The sequence below is a fragment of the Pseudopipra pipra genome, chromosome 2 (assembly GCF_036250125.1).
Source record: "Pseudopipra pipra isolate bDixPip1 chromosome 2, bDixPip1.hap1, whole genome shotgun sequence".
Classification (NCBI taxonomy): Eukaryota; Metazoa; Chordata; class Aves; order Passeriformes; family Pipridae; genus Pseudopipra; species Pseudopipra pipra.
Window position 1 is genome coordinate 48,948,836 of NC_087550.1, and position 20,060 is coordinate 48,968,895.

Genomic DNA, 20,060 nt, shown 5'->3' on the forward strand with positions numbered 1-20,060 from the left:
CTGAATGCAGTCCTCGTCTGCCTCCACCTCGGCTGAGGGAGCGGCTGGGAAAGGCAGAATGTGCATTTGTCTTGCATGGACACACAGAAGGGCACTGAACACTATCTTTGCTATAGTGGTTTAATTGCTTTTATAGTACAGTAGAGGAACAGATTTGGGGATTTGCCCTATTTGCCCTATTCCTGGACCTGTCTGTATTGCCACCAAAAAGGGCAGTCCTGCATTCCTCTCTGATCATGACCATGCCTTCCTGTTTATTATTTACACTACAACAACACTGATGTTGCCATCTGGCAAGGCAAGCCTGGGATCCGACCTGGTGGAAAGGCAGTAATGCCCCTCCAAAAAATTACCCAAATTCATCTGGATGAAGTTCGTTCATTAGCTGAGCCTGCAGAACTACTGCAGAGGAAGGCAGAGTAGATGTGGAGGCAGGAACAGCCAGCTGAGATCCCAGCGGATCCGAGCTGTGTTTCTATGTGCAGCTGCACCACTGCAGCAAGTCCTTGCTGCTGGAACTGCTGTGTGACATCTCTGAGAGTGTCCCAGTGATGATGACCTTGTGAACACTCCCTATAGTAGTACGTGATTTCTCCAGAAAATGTCTGTTGTAGTTACTTTAAGGTAGCAGCATGAGGTCGTATCTCACAATAAGGTTCTCAGAAATGTTAACTGACAGAAGTGAAAGAGCAGGGTTTGAAACTAAAAGCTCAGTATGCCTCTTAAACAATACCGCATGTATGAATGTGTCACTCGTGTATCTACAGATCTTGCTTCCCTCAAAATCATGTGGAGATTCTTATGTCTTTGTGACTATTTTAGAACTGGGGCCAAAATCGTGATGAATTCATAACAGCTGCAACTCTGGCTTCCCCCTTTTCCAGATTTTTTCAAACTTGCCTGCCCATGACATCAATTCCTGCTGGTTTTTCACATACCCAAAAGCATAGATACTGTGCAGACCTTGCAGAGTTCTGTGTTTCTTAGGGAGAGCAGATGATAAGCAGCCTGTTCCCAACACTGCCATAATATCCCTTCCCACTAGGCTATGTACCTCTTATCACATAAGGCAACACATTAGCCGCTTTGTGTGAGGGTTGTATCCCCCAGCTAGGAAATCGTGACACAGAGAAGGTTGGTTATTTGGTCATAAGCTCTATTTGTTTGGTTGGTGATTTCTTTTCCCCCATCCCTTTTTTTAGTAATGCTTGAGTCGAGCAGGGCTGCTTCCTCATGGCAGAGGATACCCATACTACTGCTGACCTCCCTTTGAAAAGCAGTTACTCAACTCCAGAGCAATACCAGTTGGATCCCTCAGAGGGAAATTTTGGTATGCATGGGTCTGCACAGTTTGCCAAGATATGCTAAGTAACTGGGTCAGGAGGAAGAGAACTGTATCTCCAGGTTCCTAGCCATACACATTAGGATAATTCAAGTTGGAGGGGACCTCAGGAGGTCATCTAGTCCAGCCAGACAATTAGAAGTTCATAAACCTGTTAATAAGGCAGACAAATGGCAGCTGTGAGCATGAAAATTTCATAGCCTTTCCTGCTGCCGTGGTTAGACTCCATCAAATCTGGCTGGAGTGATACAAAAAACTGCTACCCTGACCATCTATTCTGCCTCCTTACTGAAGGTTCCTGCCTCCACAATAGTCCCTGGATTGGAAAACACTAATGTTCCTAATCCATTTTATTAAAAATATGGTATTAAAGTCATGTTTGGGAGCAGTTTAAGCGAATTTGCTGGACCTTGTATTGAAGCAGCTGGGACTACTGCATGTGTTTCATTGCACTGACTCTGCTGTGAGGCAGTAATCTCAGGCAAAGAGAAGGTAAGAAATTGCTGGGAGGAGTGTGACACCTTAAACCACTGAAGCTTGTTCTACTATGAGTATATTCTCATGGCTTACAGCTTTTTATTTTTTGATAGAGGCTTTAAACCTAGCAGTTCTGGATAAGATGTGAGGTTGGTGGGTGTCAGCAACTGTGGTTAGGCAGGATCCAGCCATGGTGGTGTAGGAGAGCATTACTCACAGCCAAACCCCAGGGACTTATCATGCCCCTTTCCAGCAATCTGTGAATCTGCCAGCAGAGCTGATTGTGTGCCCTCTCGCTCTGATTTATTCTAGTCAGTTCAGTCAGGAGCTGATATAAATTAATGTAACTCTTTTGCCACGAACATTAGGTTTGGTTCAGAAGTGTCTCTTCAGCTAGAGTAATTGCAGACACTGTCAGAGAAGTTTAAAGCTATCCACTCTTAGGGTCTGTGTCAGATTAACAAAACTGGTTTCTGAATTGATTTGGTTATCATTACATAAATTCCAGCAACTTGAGGGCTGGCACAGGCTTTTAGCACAAAGTAGCAGAGAGCTTCATTTGTAACCTCCTCCCACACACAAAGTTCTGCAGGAGAAGGTTGAAAACATGTGAGAAGTCTATGAATTATGAACTGCCCTTTGCTTTTGTCTTACCCTCCCCTTGCAATTATATTTAACCAGACTACAGGAATTATTGTGCCTTCATAATAATCTTTAATGCTCACATGCAAACCTAACTCTTTACCGAAGGTCTTACAGGTTGTGTGGAGAAATACTGTAATATTGGAAAGTGAAAAACAATAGGGAAGCAATAGGGAAAAGAAGATGCATGTTACATATTCACGGGCATTAACTTTCCAAGGGAAGTTTTGCACAAGTCAGTAGAGGCATCAGTAGACTGTTAATTTTCATACACACAAAGTAATTGTTCTTCTGCATAGATATTTTTATGTTATGGTATTTATCAGTGTGACATATCCACCGATTTCTCTCCTACGAAAGGACCTCAAAGTCTGAACCTTGAGAAATTGTGATGGAGTGGCAACACAGAAACATTTAGTCAATATCTTTCCCATAAGGCACATCTCAAAATGACGTGAATTGTTAATAGAGAACAGTTTAAGGGAAAGCAGTTGATTCTCAAATGGGATTTCAGTTAAGTTGGAAAGTGAGAGTAGGAACGGGCAAGGGTGTTTTTATTTATCTGGTCAATGTAGACATCTGTCTTCTAGGTCTCTGCCTCTGAGTTAGCTTTCTTCTTAAGTGAGAGAGGGAGAGAGTGATACTTTGAGGATACAATTCCTTTTTTAACCAACATGGACTGTGCCCTGAATGTGTTTAGTTTTTTTTCAGAGCTTATAGCTGACTTAGCTGATCAGCATAAATATAAGTGTTTGCACTGTAGATGCCTAAAGGTAGGTGAGAGAAGTCCTACCCAATATGTTTGTTGTATTGTTAGGCCATAGCAAGGGAAAGCTGTCATGGCAGCTTTGAGTTGGTTGATTAAAATGACAAAGAACAAGCTAGTGTCACATTAATGGAAAACACAGGCAGAAGAGAAGACGGATCTTTGAAATGGGTTGGAGCAAGCCCACAGTACATTGAAAAAACCCTCACCTGTTCTGTTTTGAGTCTGCAGACAGAAATCAGAAGAATTAACAGGAACTAGGATATCGTGTTTCTTTTCTGTGTATACTCAACATGCAGGAGCATTTTGCATATGTTGGAGTATTACACTTCGGAGAAGAAATAAGAAAGTAGTTTACAGTAGTCCAAACAAATAGAGAGGAAGACTTGGACAGAAACGTCAGAGAAAGTAGAGTCAGGTCCAGGGAGCTGTGTGTCAGCAACTGTTAAGTGAAAACCTGGACACGGAAGGAAAGTTTATTCACAGCATCTCAGTCCTGTGGCAGAGCACTAGACAGTATCAAGTGGCAAAGTTCCCTTAATCTGTCTGCTAGGGTTGACAACTGAGAGAAAATCTCTCGTGATGCGCTTTTTTTTGGCAGTATAACTCCTTCAGGGTACAGTGTGAATTTTAAGCTGTTTTTCTAAAGATGTGACACTTCTGGAGTTGCACACTGTCTATCCCATTGCAATCATTTTGAACTTCACTGGCCAGTTTCTACTGCATTTGCAAAAGGATGGTGGTCTAATTGAGTTCCTTCTAGTTTTGTAGTAAGTAGCACACAGTAGAAAAAAATGGACAGAGCTGGTGCCTCTGCTGAGCACAAGGCAAGCTGCCCAGTCTGCTTGTGTGAAATGACTGACAGCTCCCCTTTTAGGGCTACCTGCAGTACCTACTTCTGTGCACAGTTGCAATAACATGTATGATCCATAGGCAGCTTTATTGAAGGGATGAGAGCTAAGTGGAAATGGACACAAAACCATAGGATTCTGGGCTTTGATAGTTTGAACCAGTTACATCAGATGAGCCTGTTAACTCAGGCATGGCCATTAATTTTAAGTCATGCTGGTATATATTATTCTCCTGTAGGTGTTTTTTTTGACTTAACAGTGGCAATTTCAAATAAGGGAGCTGTTGGACAGCTTTTTGCACACACTGTTTAGATGTCCAAACCACTAGAATAAACAAAGCACAGTCTAATACATATTAATGGCTTCCCCAGGATTTTTGATTTCTTAGGCATGTTAGTTCCAGTTCTGCAGTGTGAGATACTAGAAAATAAATTTGTATTAACAATCCACTCCTGCAAACATATTCATCCAGGACAGAAAAAAAGACACATTTAAAGAGCATTCCATAATGTATTGGCAGTCCTTCTAGGACTATCTGAAATAGCCCTTTGAATAGTGCTGTGATCAATGGCAATGAGGGTGGTTACATTGGAGAAAGATGTGTTCTGGTGTGTGCCTAAGTATTGGGATTTTACAGGACAAGAGGTAAGCCATGCATCTGCATTGAAAGAACAACTTCACAGCCTCTGCCATTTATCAATAACTTATTAAATCCCTATCACTGAATATGTAAAAATTCTGAATAGGTAGGAGCAATGTAGTATATGGCAAGATGTAATTACAGATCAAAGTTCCTAATTGAAAACTTAAAAATGTTTGAGGAGAGCAAGAAAGTTAAATATATGCTGGTGATCATTGTGAAGAATCTCTTTTCCCTTTCTGGTCCCCTAATGTGATTACTACAGGGAACAAGCAGTGGTTTCCATGTGAACAACTTAATCTGGTTTGTATTTTGAGAGTAAAATTGGGAATCTTTTTTTAACTTCAAAATTTGGACTGTAGTTGAACAATGTGCATTTTGTTAGCGTTGTTCATTTATCTAATAAATGAGAAACATGATTGTGTCAGTAGAGGATCAGTGGCACAAAGAACAGTATCTCATAAAAAAACCAGACATTGGTATCACAGCTTCAGTTAAACATGTTTTAAACTATTATAACATCCCATTCACATTCTCAGGGGGAATATTCACTGCCTACGTTTAAACATATAACTTAGATGCCTAAATTAGGAGGCTTGTCTCCTTAGATGCCTTGCATAGTTGAAGGAATGAGAGAGGCTCCTCCAGAGAGCAGTTCAGACTGTTAGTTAGGCTTCTACTCTGAATTATCATCTAGAGGAGGCTCTTCAACTTTGAATGCCATTCTGTGCTATTTCTGTGCATCTTTTTGTTGGCAACTAAACTGACTTAACTGGTTTTCACCCCTGAGCACTCGTTCTTGCCTTCTGCTTTATGTATCGCTCTGTCGCTTGTGCGAGTACAGCTGTTGATGTGGTGGCCCTGCCAACTAGGTTGGTGAAATCATCTGGGTTAAAAGGAACCCTGCAAAAGAAGGTGTAACTTTTAACCTAGGTCATGTCTCTGATTTTGTTTACTGCATGACCTTGTATAAAAGTCAGGCATGTCTGAGGAAGGGATGAGCTTCAGCAAGGCACAGAAATGCGTTCTTGAACTCAGAGACCTATTTGCCAAATGTGCCACCAAGAAAATGATATGTTTAGCTTTAGGATGTAAATTAAGGAGACTGAGTCTTGTACCTAAGCATCATTCTATTCAAACACATGATTTTTATACCATTATAGTTTCACAAATGTCATAGAAGTTTATTATGATTTGCATCATTGTAAGATATAGTCTAGCCATGTATCTCTGTTATCCATGTAAAAAATGGCCATAATTTAAGCAAAATTATTTATGGCATTTACAAATGTACCATGAAAAGGTATGCTAAACTTTATAAATAAGTCTAGGAGCATGGTGTTGCCACTAATATAGAGCAGCTGCAGTAAAATTTGAGTAGTTTAAGAAGTTGCCCACCCTTCAGCCAAGGGCTGCTAATGTTTCAACAGACATACTAGGTGCAACGTAGCTAGCTTTAATGGTTTACAGTGCAGGCACCTGCTCATAAGCTGGTTGTCTTCAATTCAATTCAAAATCAAATGGAAATGCCTTCTGGATGCTTCATATGACTTGTAAGAGATACTCAGATATGAAATACCTACATTTGACCAGCTGAATCGCACCTCCAGGCTGCGCAGCTGCTCCTTATGCATAGAACACTGCTGGTTACAACAAGTGACGTTCAATTGCCTTGTGTGCTAACCTCTAAAACCATCCAGGCTCAGCGGTTAATATGTCACTAAGGCTTCATTTTCTGATTATTAAACATCATTCCAGTTCAGAGAGACTTGATGCCATTGGTGACCACCACCAGGACACTTTCCAGTCCCTGGCAGTTAAGGTATTTCATGTAGCTACAGAATTAACTATCCTGTTATAAAACAGTATTCTTTTAAAACAAGCATATATTAGGAATTTTAGCCACAAACCCAATGAGGTGAGAGAACTATTAGTAGTTTTTAATACTTACTAAGTTTTAGTAACTAAGTTAGTTGAGGTTTAACCCCAGTAGGCAGCTCAGACTCGCACAGCTACTCACTCCTTGCCCAGTGGTTTGGGAGAACCAGAAGAATAAAAGTGAGAAAACTCATGGCTGAGATAAAGACAGTTTAATAGGTAATGCAAAAGCCACACAAGCAAGCAAAGAAAATTAAGGAATTCATTCACAACCTCCCACAGGTGGGCAGGTGTTCAGCCATCTCCCAGGAATGCCAGGGTCCATCACACTTAACGATTACTTGGGAAAATAAATGTCATCCCTCTGAACATTGCCCATTCCTCCTTCTTCCCCCAGCTTTATATGCTGAGCATGACACCACATGGTATGGGATAACCCGTTTTTGTCAATGGGTGTCAGCTGTCACAGCTGTGTCCCCTCCCAACTCCACGTGCCCCCCCAGCCCACTCGCGGGCAGAGTGGTGTGAGAAGCAGAAGAGAATTTGATGCTGTGTAAGCCCTGCTTGGCAGTAACGAAAACATCCCTGTGTTACTGCTGTTTCCAGCACAAATCCAAAACACTGCCCCATACCAGCTACTTTGAAGAAAATTAACTTTATGCCAGCCAAAATCAGTACAGAGCCTTACCTCTTCACATTCTTTTACAGTGGAGAAATACATGTATGTTGAGGGTACTTGTGCATAAGAATATACAAGATTGAGGTTTCCATAATTACAGGTTACAAAAGAAGAACAAAGGTTATTAAAAAAGCTGTTCCAAGAGCACAGGAGAATAATATTCTACAGATTTCTCAGGATGGGAAAGGTGATCCTGTGCTGTTTCTCCTTGTCCCTTTTACCATTTTTATTCTGGGTTTCTGTTTTGCTGATATACCAAAAAATTCACCTCCTACTGAGACAGTCTTTGGGACCTTTCTACCTGATGAAAGCAGTCTCCAGCACCACTATTCAGTGCAGTGCTGGCTGGTATGGGCAGACAGCCTATGAGTGTATCCATGCTCCAAAGTGCATATCCACAGAAGAGAGGGAGCAGTTTTCCATCCCCAGGCTCAGTGATGCATGCTGACTCACATCCAGGATGCTTAGGGCTACTACAGATTGCTCTGTCCACGCCACAGAGCCCTGTACCCTGGATCTCACATTTATGTACCTTGTGGTGTCCCTCCTCTGCACTCTGAAGAGTGTGGAGCCTGCGGGAATAGTGTTGAAAGACAATATGGGTCTGAGGGAGCTAAATATAATGTTCTTGACCTTGCTGTTTGAGGGGAATCCCAAGAGTGAACTGTTCAAGATCCATGCCTTATCTTGAATGCATAGGATGTACCTGGACAGATCCCCAAGGACAGAGCTAACAATTAAGCAGAGGGGACAGCTGGGTGCTCAAACTTCCTCCCAGGACCTCAGTGCAGAAAATAGTGTAGACATAAAGTGCCCAGTTCTAGTCCTATGGGGGGATAAGCACAATATAAACACATAGATTCATACAGATTAGGTGAGCACATGTTATTGTATACAGACTATGAAAACAGAAGTGGTTGATATCATACATCAGAAGCGCCTTATTCTTTCATACACACTGCTGAAATAAAGCCACTTACATTTCTAGCTAGTATATCTACCTGCAACTCAGCGGAGCTTTGGCTGGGTCTTAGATCTAAAAATAGAATTTTCCTTCCTGAGATCTTTTACTTCAATGATATTCTTAGTAGCAATGCAATGCAAAAGTAGAATAGATTATATTAATTGTTTTCTTGGAGCTTTCTATCCACTGCATAGGAAACATTCATTGCATTCTCCATCACACCATATGGCATCTAAATATAATGTGATAAAATTACTAATGCAGGGCAGTAAATAACATTATGATTATGTGTTATGGGTGCCACCTCATATGTGCAGAACAAGTAATTATAGTTGGAATGAGTAATGAAGATTTGAGTGTTATATCTAGAAGTATATAAGAAAGGACAAAATTTGTCATTAAGGATGGTAATTGTCTCATCTAACTTTGTGGATTCAGTAAGTCGGTGTCCATATCAAGCCAGTCATCTGTGACTGCATCTGTGATCAGCAGAGAGAGGAACAGGGACTTAAGAAGATGAATGGCCCCTCATCTCTCAAACAAATATTTTCAGAGGAATGCATCTCAAAATCTCACACAGACAGAAAATCTTCAACAACGTCTTCCAGGCAGGAAAAAGAGAACACATCCAGAAGGACCTGGTCACACATTGTAACCTTTCTCAGATGAATCTCCAAGTTTATTCTCTGCCTCAGTGAACAATCATCAGTAGTGAAACTTTTGATTACATTTATTTAAGCCATTTTTCACATGTTCCAGTGATAAAGTTTTACCATTTCTCTAGGCAGTCTCTGCCAATGCTTACTTTTCCTTAATCCTGGACAGTTATTGAGTGGTTTAATGTAAATCTGCTTTGCTGCAACTTACCCTAATTTCTTCTTGTTCTAATAGACACAAATTTACTTCATCCTTATTTGCAAGTACTTTTCACATATTTAAAGATTCCTCTGCCCCCAGTTTTCTCTGTTCGTGACATCACTTATGTCTTGACACTGAACTAAAGTACTAGTAAAGTGGTACTAGTAGGATTTATGTAGAGTTAAACCTTCCCTCACCTACCCATTCATGGCCCACAGTAACCTCAGTGGTCCACTGACTCCATGATGGCACTCACAGCTGTGATACCATAATGGTGTTGATCTCTCACCCCTGTCTAATTTCAAGTGAGCATTCCCAGCTCATTTAGTCTTTCCTGTTTGATTGTTTCTGTCACTCTTTTATGGATACTAACTGGTTCACACCTTTTGAATGCATGATGTCCACACTCAATTGTAATAGTCTGGGGGCTCATTAGCCAATGTTTACAAGTGTAATGTAGTTTTTTACTCATATCTGCCTTTTTTTTTCTTTACTTGCCAATTTCATTGCCGTTCTATGCTTTCTAATTTCTTCACAGTGATAACTTCATAATTTCCACAAAGCATTAAACAGAAATCCAGCCATTTTTTTTGAGTGTACTGAAATATGTTTAAGGATCTTGTGGTTATGCTTAACATAGAACACTTCACAGAACTATATATTATACCACAAAATTGTTCTTAACATGCTAATTTAAAACATATTTTCTTTAGATTAGTTCATAAAGGGAGAGGAAAGAAGATATTTAGCTCCAGACAGCACTTGCAATAGAAATCAGTTATTTCTGTACAGTATCTTTCCTTTGAAATATCACTAAATGATTTCCAGAGAGAGGAAGAATGTAATTTAATGATCACTTGCACAGCTCAAAAACCTTTCATCAGAGCATCTCAAAGCATTTCAGACAAGCCTGAAAGCTTGTCTGTTTTTCCCCAGCTATTTCAGTTGGCCTAATAAAAGATACTGTGTCTTCCTACACACCTTGTATTGTTTAGCACTCAAAGCATTATCATACTTGTTTTACAGATAACTGAGGGGCACAAAGAATCCATGTAGTTTTATTTCTGCAGTGAATCTGAGATGAACTCTGTGGGGTCCCGTTTTCACTGTGTCTCCTGGACTTGCAGAATACATGTTCTCAGATTACAAGCAGACATGGAGCGAAATCTTCATCCCACTGACATCAGTGGCAAAATTCCTATTGATCTGAATAAGGCTGAAATTGTGTCCTAGCTTTTCTAGCTGCTGCCTGCCAAAATCGACTTCAGATCTGTGGATCCTTCCTGTCTTCTGCATCACCATTAGTAATGAAGGTTCTGCGGTCCACGCCATGTCTGCCATTTTGCTCTCAGTAAATGATCAAGGCAAATATAAATGAGGAATGAGAGACCCCAGCAACAGGAGGAGGTCTGCACAGTGAGTGTGTGGTGTGTGGTTAGCAATCTCCTTGCAGTTACTGCAGATTGATGCATCTGCCTGCATCCACTCTGTGCTGACAAAAGGAGCCATACACGAAGAGCCATTTGGATCATCTGTCCTTGCTCATGAGTGTCCCAGGTTGCAAGTGTGCAACCAGAGACACCACCACAAACACTATGTCAAGTCTCTGCTATCATGTCTGACCTTTTTAATTAAAGGACAGTCTAACCATTTTGAGACAATCTAGCAGTCTCTTCCAGCTTCATTTTTGCTTAGTTAACACTGTGGATTTGGGCACACAGCATCAGATGCACCCAAAGAAATTAGAGTCTTAAAAGAATGATCAATAAGTCTTTTTACTGTAATGTCCATGGAGTATGCACTTTCATCAGAAGCCATATTGTACCACAGAAATATAAGCAGTTTAAAATACAGATTACAGAAAAGGAACACAAAGGGAGAAAATGCCATGTATGGATGTCTGCTTCTGCTGTTGAGGATAGCTGAATATGGTGCTGATGAGAGAAAGAGTATGTGTTCATTCTCACTCCCTGTATTGTCCATTTGTCCCTTGCTGCACAGGTCTTCTCAAGCTTGATGGGGGTGCAGCCATCCAGTTTTAGTATATTCTCGCTTATTTTCTAGCAAAATGCTTACTAAGTCCTCTCACTGTTGTGCTAGACTGAGAACAGAAGGCTTTTGCACATCTGGCATTTGTTATCTTCAGCTGCTTTTCCTCTTTCATAGGTATTTCAGGCTATGGATAAGCTAGAGGAAAGTTGCTGTGTTTTTCATACCACCAGTTTCAGTTTGAAGGTAAAGAACACCAAACAGACAAGGCCTGAGAGTAACTTCTAGGCTCACAGAAACATTCTCATGTCTTTTTGGCTAAATTAAATGTTGGTCTTTGTATGTACATCTTGTATTACAAGCCACTTGCAAATCTGTATATCTGATCATTCTCTCATTGTGTTGGAAAACAATATGAGGGAGTTTCTTTCTATACTAGATCTTTGTGGGTAACTTGCTAGTAAACTGATTTTACATGACTCAGATTTAAATAATAAAAAGGCTTAACTTCAGTCTGAGAAGAGTTTATTGTCTACAACTGTAGCCTAGAGACAAACTCCAGCACCTTTGGGACTCAGCTGAGGCAGCAATTAGGCAGCATTTTATTGTGATGCAGTGAGTGCGCAAAAGATGAAGCTGGACTACTCTCAAGAGCTTAGAAACAAAATTGGCTTCCTGGAGAGAGAACATAAGAAATCTGGCAACGTAAAAATATTTAAAGAGCTTAGGGCTCCCAGGGGAGAATTTCAAGCTATTGAAGTGGAAAAGACTGAGCATTTGCTAAGATTGAAAAAAAAAAGGAGGGGGGGGTTACATGAAAAACGACAAAGTGGGTTTTTTTACTGTAGCATGTTTCAAAGGGGAAAATATAATAAACCTGAAATCAATCAGTAGCACAGACTTCAATGCAGTGTTCCAAATCAAACAGCCCTGTCTTGAAAACAGGAGTCAAAAGAGAATTTTTTTTTTCGTTTCAGAATTGTAAGGGATTGAGGCCAAGAAACCATTAAATGAGGTGAAAGGTCTAGGCTAGAGGGCATCTTGAGCAAGTCTAATGAAGTCATGGTTGCTTCAGCAGCCACGTTCCCAAAGGGTTTTGCTGTGTCTGTCACTGTCTCTCTGTTCCTCTGCGTCTGGCTCCCTGGCCTCTGCAGTTACGTGCCAGAGTGTGCCCCACCAGGCACCCTACGAAGCTCCCTTCTAGCAGCCCCATAATATGTAACATCCCTGTGTCAAAACTAAGTTGTACAAAATGTGATTGATCTCGCCCATCATTTGGTGTGTGTCGTACAGGCATTTACCTGTGAGCTACTCGTGCTTGACTCCATATATTGTCAGCAGGGAGAAGCAGGAGCTCATGAGACACAATTTAGCTCAACTGAGCGTAAATTTCTATCATATGCCAAAAGTGCCTATTTCTCTCTGACTTAAAATGGCATCCTAGGGTGACTAACTCCCAAATGGACACCTACCATTTAAGCATCTACATTTGTTCAGTGAACTCTACCCACATAACTGGCATTGCCCGAGTGCACACTACGTATCAGAGGTTTCTCTGCTGTGTTCAGGCCCTGCCTTCACACAACGTGTATCTAGGACTAAGACGAATTGGCTGGAACAGTTTAGCTCATGTCCCAACAGTAATAAGAGGGCTAGAGGGTGCAGAGTGTTTACCTTATTGTAAGGTAAACACTTCTTGCCACCGTTCCTCTGCATTATGCTGACAGCCCTGTCTACATCACTGCTCCAGCCAGGTTTTGGGGCTGAGGGGCAGCTACTGGTAAGGAGGGAGGGGATGGATGGGGGACACTGCAGAATGGAAATGAAGGAGGCTGTTGGAGGGAAGGAAGCAACATGAGGAAGGGCCAGGATGCTTTATATGCAAAGTAATAGCCCAGTCTGTCTCTCAGGCATCCCCAGGGCAGTGCAGGCTGCAGTCCTGAGCTCTGCATGTGTAAGGCAGTTGAGGGATAGATCACCCACGATCTCCACCTGGGTCCTGAATCAAGAGCACCTGGGGCTGAACTGCGGGTAGAGGGAGCATGCTGCATGTTATGGCCATGAAATAAACCCTGCCACACACATCCTAACTGCACCTGGTATTACTGCCCTGCCTCAGCCATCTATTCACATGATTTCATATGTCAGAGGCAAACCCATCAAATGACAAAAGAAACCCCAAGACATCTCTGAAGGATTCCTGCCCCAAGGGTAGAGCCAAGTGACTTATCAGAAAGGAAAGTCTTGCTCTGCTCTTCTGTACCTGAGAAAACTTCATCTGTACAAACTTTTGATGTCTCTGTTGACTGACTAAACTAGTAGGCATAACTAGTCACTGATTTTTAAATAGTCCCCTGAGGATTACCCATTCTGTGCTGAAGGTACTCAATTCCTTCTCATAGTCCCGAGGCGTTCCTTTCATGTATTTAATGTCATAAGCTTTCCATGTGGTTGTTGTGTTGCTAGTTTGGAAGTTTTATGATCTGTGGCTGCAATTTGCAGAACAGATAAGGTTTGTTGTTCTTATCACTGATGCATCAGTCTAAAGGCCTGGTGTGAGTGAGCTGCCCAGTGTAGAAGGCTTTGTTGAGCCCTACACACAGCACTGTACATATTATAAAGCCATCCTGCTTACCCTGCTCTTGATTGTTGGTAAATTTCCCAGAATTCATCTCTTTTGTTTGTCAGAAATTAGGATTACAATAAACAGCAGGGAAAAGGACAGCATTATCTTCTTTGAAATGCACCACTGTAGCAGCAAATTTCTGGACGCACCATTCGTAGACCAGAAAGCAAAGCGCTGGCTGCTGTGCAAATATAACAGCAAACACAGCGTTCCCTGGAGAGGCTGAGCTGTAATGTGCAGAGACAATATGGGGCAGTTCTGGATAAGCAGAGGACATGCGTATCTCAGTGTGCTGCAGACAGCTGTGGCTCTGGTATTGCATAGTGCAAGGCCAGATACATATTTAATGCATTTCCTGCTTCATCATTGTCTGTTAGGAACATAATACACTTTTTCTATATGTCCAGAAGACCTAGAGAGGGGGAATTGGACCCTGTGCCCAGGACCTGGGTGGAAGTGCTCCATGATCACTGCTGTGTCAGTGATAAGTATCAATGTACACTGCATGGCACCCCACGATGCTGAAGAGGAGACAGTGCTGAGGACCTGCCCAAATACACCCATCCCAGACCTGACCTGCTTTGTGCTGGAGATCCTGTCACTTTGCTGAAGTGATGCAGAGGACAAAACCGTGATGGAGATCAAGTGCAGCAATACGTGGCAATGCACAGCCTGGACTATGAAGGGAGGTGAGTATATCTTAGAGTTTTGTTGCTGACAGCGGCAATCTGCAGCCTCAGACTCAGGACCTTACAGTAGGAATTCAGAGCCTGTACCCTTCTACAGTACCCCCTTTGTTACTGGATGAGCATTTACAGACAAAGCACATTTTGCAGCAAGACTTGAAAGAAGCAGGTATAATCCATTGTTATATTGCTAGGTGACAAAAAAATAAATGCTTTTATGCCTACCAAGATGTGACTAGCTCATCAGTTATGTAATCCACTTGTTCATGCTGTTGTCATGATCAAAAGACCTTACACAGATTCTAGGCCCTTGGAAGCCCTAAAGGTCTGGACTGCATTGGACTAACATGATGCATACCTAATAGAAAGGTTGGAGAATCTTCTATGAACTCTTCTTGTGGCCATAATATGCTGTTCTTAGATTAGCTCAAATCTGCAATATGCAGTGATTTAAAAAAAAAGCAGACTCTTTTGAAAGGCTTTTTTTAAATTCATGGTTGCATATTTAATAAACAGTTCACCCAAAACACAGCTTATTTTATAGTAGAGTTGTGGTAGGGGATCAGATGTGTAAAGTGTCATATCAGAACAGATTAGTTTAGGACACACATCACACTCTTTAGAAACACCCGTAGCACTTTGTACTCTTATTGAGATGTGCTGTATCATCTCAGAGTGTTCTACAAACAAATAGTTGTGCCTCTGCCATAAGAGGTATCAGTATTACTCCCATTACGGATAGGAAAAGGGAAAACAAAAGGGACATGGATTTGTCTCTTGTCAGTGGCCAAGCTGGGATTGGATTCACTTGTCCTGATTTTTTGCTCTAAGCACTAGCATTGTTTCTCAGGTGTTATCTTACTGATGAACAGTGAGGCAGGAAGCAGAGTAAAGCCTTATGAGGCAAATGTTCATCTCAAAGTAGATTAATACTAATGGATCTTGAGTAGCTGCTTGGAAATTACTCCAGGTTGACACCTCGATAATATCAGGAAGATCAAGATCATTTTGGTGAGGAAAGAGGTCCTCAGGGCAAAACTCACACAAACTAAAACCAGACTACAGGTGAAGGACTAACTTCTGATTACGGTTTCTGTTTATTTGTTCTTTGTGGTATAACTGAGTTTGATAAATGGCGTTACTTTCCTTGGTTTACAGTTATTTTATTTTGTACTCGGAAATCCCAGCTCAAGGAACCTGTTGTTCACTAGGTGCTCTGAACACACAGTTTATGGCCTAGGGCCCTGTGACCTTCCTGAGCAGCAGGGGAAATAAAGCTAGGCAAGAAGATGGCAGAGGCAAGGAGACTTGCCTCAAGATGCAGAAATGAGATGGCACTGCATGAAACACATCCAGGGCTCTGGATCGCCAGATGCCATCTGTGTCACTGTAGACACTGACTCACTTTTAGAATTACAGGTTCTAGGATGTGGAGTAGAAGGATAAGAAACCAAATAAGATCCCTTCCCAGGCAGAGAAGAGCCCAGATGAAGTCCTTTGAGTGCTGTTCTGGTGGGGAATGCTTTTTTAGCTTCTGTCATGTGCATGAGCGACTTCCTTGGAACGTCCCTCTCTGCCGGTCTTCTCATCCTCTGCTACCCTCACTCTTGGGCAGAGGCCGATGCTGTCTGGATGTGCATTGTGGCAATGAGCTTCTCTCTTGGATGGAGGACTGCGTGCTGCCTTTGGAGAAAGAGAGGGCCATGATTACTGCCCCCGGGAGAGCTGGAATAGCTATTTACCCACAGCAAGAAAATGTTATTTTGGGGGCAAAAGGGAGCTGTAATGTTTTCCTGTTACAGTAGTTGGCAGCATTTCTCTATAGCCCAAACTGTTGTTTCTTAATGGGATCTTTACTCATAGCTGTAAGTTTACTAGAGGCAGAAACATATATGAACAATTCTGGAATTCAAACACAATATACTGACAGACAGGTTTAAACCTTGGTAGCCTATTGGGACCAAGTGAAGAAATAGCAGAGTGGGACCCAGGACCAGGAGACTGAGCTGAGGGGATACTGGTGTTGCAGAGAATTGTTGCATGTACAGTGATTTTCAAAGCATAGGCTATTTGGAATATATACAGTAAGGACTCACAGCTTTTTATGGGTTCCTTCAGATATTTTGACTTACTAAATTTTAGTGATGTCATGGGGAAATGGTTAGCTAAGACAACTGCACTTGGAGGCTGAGGTAGCTGAGTGAGCTGATCTAAGAAATCGAGGTTCATTTCATAGAAATACATAAGAAAGTTGGGTAGCAACTCAGCTCTCCTTCAGAACTGATTGTAAGCCATCCCAATGACCCTGGTTTTCCTCTCCCATTATCGTCTTAAACCTCCTTTGCTTCAGGGGAGGGTTAGTGGAGAGGCTGCTGAGGCTTAACCCTGGCAGAACTTGTCTTACCATGTAGCTTCATTTTACAGGGGCCACACACTGACTCACAAGGGAAAAACGAGCTCTTGCTTCAGGGAATGCCAGGGGGCCTCTTGTTCAGGTGGTTGCCAGTGTTTGCCTGATTTCCCTAGTCAGTTGTGAGCACTAGATCCTTTTCTGCATATCTTGCCACGCACCTGCAGCACTGGCACTTCATGAGATGCTCTCCCCCAAGCCAGGCACCTACCAAATACACTTTGCCATCAGGAACAGCCATCAGCCATAAACGACAAAGGAAGACACTTGATTTTGGACATAATTTTGTTCCTTGGAGAGAGCGTTGCTTATGTTGTGGCACTGGTGGCTGAGACAGCCAGGGTATAAGCTGCTGTTGTAACTATAGCCATGGTGTAGCAGGTGTTAAATCTGGTGCTTGTGTTGCACTGAATACATTTGTGGGTTGGGTGCATAGCTGGATGGTAAAACAGTAAACACCTCAGGCCTAAATACCACAGGAAAACCCCTCACTTACATGTGTATCAGATGTGTTTTCCTCATGGCACCATTCTTTAACAGATGGTTTTGAAACCCCTTTTCTCTGTGTTCAAAGGAGCAGAGGAATGTTTGCATCCCATCCTAAGGCAGTGGCCTGCCCCGACCTCCCACAGCATTTGGGGAAGTTTGCCGGGCACTGCAGAAGCCCACTGTGGTGCATAGCCCTCTGGCTCCTGGTGGCTCAGCCCACACTGCTGGCAGAAAGGCCAGTCTTGCACTTTCCAGCTTGGCACCCCTGACCATCTCCTTGACCAGCCAGTTCAGCAAACCGAATCCTACCAAAAGAGAAAAAAACCAGGAGGGGAGGATTTTATCTAGACTAACCAGCCCCTGCTGCCACAGACCCTACAGCCAAAGGACCACAAGAGTCACCGGAGGGGGAGAGCTGCCTTTTGGCAGGAGCCCAGCTGTAGGTCAGCTTAGGCCAGTGTGAAACCACACAGCCCCCAAGGTGCAGAGAGAGCCGATGTGCTCACCAACAAACCTCACCATGGCGAGCTTCACTGTTGGTGTTTGTGTTAGGGAGCCTGTAACCTCCTTAATGGATCCAGCTACTTCTGCAATTTATGTCTGAGACCTTGAAGATTTAATGCCTATATCCCCAAGCAAGAAAGGAGCAGATTCTTACTGCTAGTGCACTGCTAATGCCCGAATGCCCGACAAGGGTGATTTTGCATTATCCCAGGAGAGGAAGTGCCTCAGGGCAGATCTCAGTCTTGTTCTTTTGCAAAGTGAGAGGCATAAATAGTTAATAGAAGAACAAAAGAGGACAGCTATGCCACGGTATACACCAGGGAAAGTGAGAGCACAAATTAACCTTATGACTTGCCTTTTGAAGAACCATATGAAGTTTTGGATGTTTTTCCAGCAGTGTTGCAGCAGTAATGGTGTGAGGCTATAAGCATGGCAGAATTTATAGGAAGAGATAAGGTCTTTTACTAGACCAGCTGTCCACATTGTAGAAAGCAGACACATAAGCTCTTCTTTAGGCGTTTTTTAGATTTGAAGATCTTGGGTCTCTGAAAGCATATTTTGTCTAGGAAATAGATTGGTGTAATAAACCTCTTTTCCTCCGGTCTTGCCCCACTGCTGATTTAAGGGCACTCTTCAGGCAAAAGTTTCAGCTTTTTGAAAATGAAGCTGTTTTCAGGACATCCTATTCCTCATGCTGGAAGTTCAGTTCTCACCCTTGAAATGTTAACTCGTACACCCACGTTGTTAAAAGGCACATCAGAGGCAGGAGAGCAGTGCAGCCAGTTGCACAGGGAATTAATTCTTCTCCCTTCTCTCCCCCCTGCCAGGCACGGCCACACGCCATCTAGTGAAGTAACAAAGAATGCTGCCAGACATATCGTGCGCATGTAGGCTACATTTATCGTATTAAACCGTGAAACAATGCCTACTGGAGAGAGCAGGCTTTTTTTTCAAACTCAAGTTACTTGTTTTAAGATAGGTACCCTAAGGAAAGGGCCTTTCCCAGCCTTTGCTGTTACATAAACTGAGGTACTTATCAACAACACCTGTGATGGGATTGATATGAGCAAAAGACAAAATTTACAGAAAAATTGCTTAATACGTGTTCAGTAACCTTGAAGGGGCCTGTAAGGTAGCTGTTGGCTAAAATACTTCCTGGCTTAAAGGTAGATGCTGTTTAATCACTGTAACTTCGGCACAGAGTGAACTGGACTCCTTACCCCTTGAAAGCCAGATTCCTCCCGTTGGTGCAGCTGCAGCCTTCGCTGAGGAGCTGAGGAATCCCTGTGTCCTTCCTGCTTCGGGCTGTCAAGCTGTAACTGCAGCCAGTGCTACAGGAAGCAGTGCTGAGCACACACCCTCCCTTTGTGCTTTAGGAACCTTACAAAGGCAGCAAACACTTGTCTTTTGTCAGTGATTAAAGCACAAAGCATAAGATACAGAAGATTTATAGGTTTAACACCCCTGTACTGCATGCTTGCATTTATCCTCTCTTAGATCCCATTTACTTTAATAGGGAAGTTTCTGCTAAAACCCAGCATGATGTTTAAAATATTTACCCCATAGAGGGCAGATAATCTGAGAAGTAACAAGGTGCCATTTCCTACCAAATGTATTCTCTGACTATAACCACATGTAAATGGTACAATTTAGGGCCATGCTAGAGCGAAGCATCAATTCACCACTTACCACAGCACAGTTAAGCTGTGATGCCATGTGAACTGGGAGGGTTCCGTTTGCTGTCACACTGATATTTGTCAGATAGGAAAAAGAAAAAAAAAATTAAGATACCAAAACTGGAGCATCAGGCTTCCTTTTGTGGCTTTGCTTTTCTTATTTTTTCTTTTAATCCTCCGAACAAAACAATTTTTTTCTTGGAGTCCAACTCCGAAGTTTATTAGATTTCTGTGAGCACTGCAATGGTGCTTGTCACAGGTGACCAACGCAAATGACATGGCAGTTCTAGATACCATATTAAGCATGGTAGAAGGATGCTTCATGTCAGGAATTCTGTCTTCCTTTCCCAGAATGTCAAAATGCTGCCTAGCCTTTCATTTTGCCAGGATTTTGCCCATTCTGGTGTGGACATCAGTAGATTTTATTCTGTCGTTTGCAACTTGAAGCAAAGACAGAGCTGACTTCTCTCACCATGTCACCTACCCCTTGCTCAGTTCTCAATAAAGGCACATCGGCATGGCACAGCACAGCTTAAAACCTCCAAAGAAGCCATAAAGCCCAGCAGTCCCCATGAAATTTTAG

General features: G+C 42.4%; 1 long non-coding RNA gene across 8 annotated transcripts in view; it reads left to right on the plus strand.

Annotated features, from left to right (window-relative positions):
• The window catches only part of LOC135409639 (uncharacterized), a 78,439-nt gene that overhangs the window by 992 nt on the left and 57,387 nt on the right, over positions 1-20,060 (plus strand). The window contains exon 2 of one of the 8 annotated variants that reach the window (XR_010428286.1): positions 14,120-14,401. The exons of the other annotated variants lie outside the window; for them this stretch is intronic. This is a non-coding gene — a long non-coding RNA (uncharacterized LOC135409639). The remainder of the gene's footprint in view (positions 1-14,119; positions 14,402-20,060) is intronic. 8 annotated transcript variants of the gene reach the window in all.